The sequence below is a fragment of the Nanorana parkeri genome, unplaced genomic scaffold, assembly GCF_000935625.1.
Source record: "Nanorana parkeri isolate BGI_ZX_2015 unplaced genomic scaffold, ASM93562v1 scaffold775, whole genome shotgun sequence".
In the NCBI taxonomy this organism is placed as follows: Eukaryota; Metazoa; Chordata; class Amphibia; order Anura; family Dicroglossidae; genus Nanorana; species Nanorana parkeri.
In genome coordinates, this window is record NW_017307043.1 from 337,952 (window position 1) to 341,580 (window position 3,629).

The 3,629-nt window shown below is 39.9% G+C and overlaps 1 protein-coding gene across 1 annotated transcript in view; it reads right to left on the minus strand.

Annotated features, from left to right (window-relative positions):
• XRCC4 (X-ray repair cross complementing 4) overlaps nt 1-3,629 on the minus strand; it is a 288,213-nt gene that overhangs the window by 438 nt on the left and 284,146 nt on the right. The gene's annotated exons all lie outside the window — the stretch shown is intronic.

Consider the following 3,629-nt stretch of genomic DNA (forward strand, 5'->3'; position numbering starts at 1 on the left):
AAGAGATTTGTAGTGAGATTTGGTGATGTGACCACTGTGCTGCTCAATGTTCTCAATGGGGGGTTGTTTTGCAGCTCTGACATTAAGAGGCAAAGCCTTTACCAAGATAGCTGCCTCTAGACACAGTGCAGACATTATTATTATTATACAGGATTTATATAGCGCCAACAGTTTGCGCATCGCTTTACAATATAAGAAAGACATTATAATCACAATACAATTGAAGACAAGATGGTAAGGAGGGCCCTGCCCCTGAGGTCAGACATGGCATGTTAGGCTTAGAGAAAAGAACAGCTGCAGGAAGACCATGGGCAATGTCTTTTGCCTTCAACTAGCTTTTTTTAGACATAGCTTTTGCAGTTCAGGTCCTTTTTAAAGCTTATTTTCCTAGTACTAGAGACAGAATTTCTCTTTTAATTCCTGGTAGACAGATACTATGATATCTGGGCCCTCCAGTAAAAAAAATTAGAGGGCCTCCTATCCCCCCTCCCCAAGCTTTATCTCAAAAGCATTTTTTATTGGTATCTGGTAATTATAAAATATTAACAATATTGGACAGTTGAGTGAATATTTATAAAGCTGGTCAATCTTCTTAGTGCAAGTGTTTTATATGTCAGTGTTTGCTTCACCATCGGTGAATGTTCGGTGACAGTTACGTTAACTTCTTTTAAGAATATATCCCTTAGGTTTTTTAAGTATATGTACACTCAGTGACAGTTATTTACATGTAGTTGCCATATTCAGAACCCCTGACACTACTGAGGTTTGTGGCACTTGTCTAGAATCGTATAGCTGTTACAGCCTTGAACAGATGCCCCAACAGAGAGACCAACAGAAGAATAGACAGATGGACATAGGGACAGAAAAACAGCTTTACAGATTTTGTTTTCAGCAATCTTGTAAATATCTTTCATGTATGAAACATGAAATCCCAATCCCGGGTTCTAGTTATTGACATGCATTCATACCAGATTGTAAGCTCATTAGGCCGAAAGTTCTTTCAACAAAATGATGAGTTGTGAGCTGTATAGATATATATACTATGGGGCCCAATAATATACAATCTTCTGGATGTAAAACCAGCAAACATATTCCTACATCATGCACAGCATTTCTTACAGTAAGAAATTAAAAACACAAGGAAGGAGTACACAATACAATGCATATAAATGTGCCTTAAAAAATACATAATAGAGAATTTAGCATTAAACAAAAATCAGGGAAAACAGTCCAACCTGAACAAAGCAGACTGAGTTTGCTAGCGGCACCCTATGCAGATACTTAAAGATAAAATGAAAATGATAAATCACAGAGCACTTAAAAGCTCAAATAGGTTTTGGCACTCGCATACTTCTAATCTGCTTTTAATCTTCTCCTTGGCCAATTTGGAACATGTTTCTGGAAGCAGGCTGAAATCTATCTCATGGAGACAAGCAGCTTACCAAAACAAGCAGAAAATCTGGCTGCTGTAAGTATATGTTTAGACATATCTACCTAAATACAGGCCTTTTCATACAAGTGAGCCTATGACACCAATAAAATATGAAAATAATGTATAGGTATAATATATAGTATAATAACATATACAGCTATTAAATGCATGAGTTGGGGTTGCTTTATTAATGGGTGGTGGAACGTGTTATGTTTCCTTCTATTATCCCTTTCCACAGGAAGGATTTTGTACTAACACATGAACATGTAACTTCTTTTTATACCATGCTACTTTCAAACAGCACAAGAGACCAACTTTGTTGCCAGCGGTTTAGACATTATTGGCTGCGTGTTGAGTTATTTTGAGGGGACAGCAAATGTACACTGATATACAACTGTACACTCACTACTTTACATTGTAGCAAAGTGTCATTTCTTTTGTGTCGTCACATGAAATGGTATAATAAAATATTTACAAAAATGTGAGGGGTGTACTCACTTCTGTGAGATGCTGTACCTGTGTGCCTGGCATCATCAGCCTTTGTAAAGCTAGAAATACACTTATGGATCAGCAGCACTGACTTATTGCTGGTTTGTGTGACATAACATTATGATCATTAAAGCGGACCTTTACACTCAGAAATCAAATTCTACCAATCCATCCCTCTATGTATGATGATTAATAATAACATAGACATCTCAGTTTGCCAACTCAATGCACACTGGGATGCTTTGTCATCAGCAGAGCATTGCTGGGAAATCTCATCTGTAATCTCACGAGATCTCTCCCCTGAGATGATGTGCATGATCACATGTCCTAGTCACATGTCTAGTCACATATGCCAGAAATCCAGGAAGTAAAAGGAGATCTAGTAATCTGCCCTTAGTAAACATGGCCACTGCCAGAAGACTTGGGAAGAAAAGAGAAATAAGGTATGCAAAGAATACAAAGCCGGCAATTCTCTAGAAGTATGTGCTTGTAGATTGTCATTACTAAACATTTCTAAAGGTGTGTTTGTTGTTATTTTAAAGATATGGGTAAAGGTCCACGTTAAGGTATTTCTACCGACAAAGAATGAAAAACAAGGCACACTGAACTGCTTGTGTTGCCAACCCAGTGACACAGGAAAAATGTCAACAATAAAATGAGGGCTTAAGCCCAATCAAATCAGAATGTTTAAGTGAGGTTTGTTGCACATTGTAGGTGAAATAACAGTGAACTCTATGTAATGCGTTTTGCTGGGAACCGCATTAAAGATGCGGCAGGCAAGACTTTTTATAACCTACTGCACTTGCAATACACCTAAAACAGGAAATGTAGATATGGCAACTCTGTCTTTTAGGAGCAGCATGTTGCTGGGTTCCTGGTTTAAATTCCTACCAATAACACTATATCGTTTAAGTTCATATGTTCTCCTTGTAAGTGATGTGGCTTTCCTATAGCTGCCCTGGCTGCTTGCCACAATTCAAAAACAAATAGGAAGGCTTGTTGGTTTGCACCCAAACTGACCCCAGCATGTTGGCTATAGATGAACTTAAAATGTGTTTCAAATGGAAAATGTGCATATAGAAAGGGAGGAGTCCCCTGTTGGTGAAAACAAGTTGTATAAAACTGTTCTGCAGCTTACACAAATGTCACCTGACCAGATTCCATGGAGCTACAAACACCTGATGTTTAGCTTTTCTTACAGATTAACCACAGGAGCTTCTGTTGAAACACAGGGAAATGGTCAGTTCACAAAAAATGGTGCTTAAAGGGGTTCTAAACCCTCCATTTTTTTGTCCTATATCTACTGCTAGCAAGCAGTAGATATAGGCAAGAGGTTTAAAAAAAAAAAACTGCTTTAACTAGGTTTAAAGGAGAACTATGGGGTCAGTGTTTTTCTCCATAGTTCTCCTTAGGGTAACGGGAGCACAAAAACTAGCGTCCTCACGTTACCCTAAGCTCAGTATACCGCGAGCTACAGCTCGCGGTATACTGAGACGCCACAGCCGGAGCGGATCCTGACTTAGACGACGGGATCCGCCCAGCTGCGTGAGTGACAGCTGGCTCTGCCTATCTAGAGGCAGAGCCAGCTATAACCGCCTCCTCCCCCGTCCATTCCGCCAGTCAGCACTGGCAGATCGGAGCGGGGAGAGGGGAATCCAGCCCCTCCCCCTGTCACAGCAGAGAGCCGTGACAGGATCGAGAGGTGAGC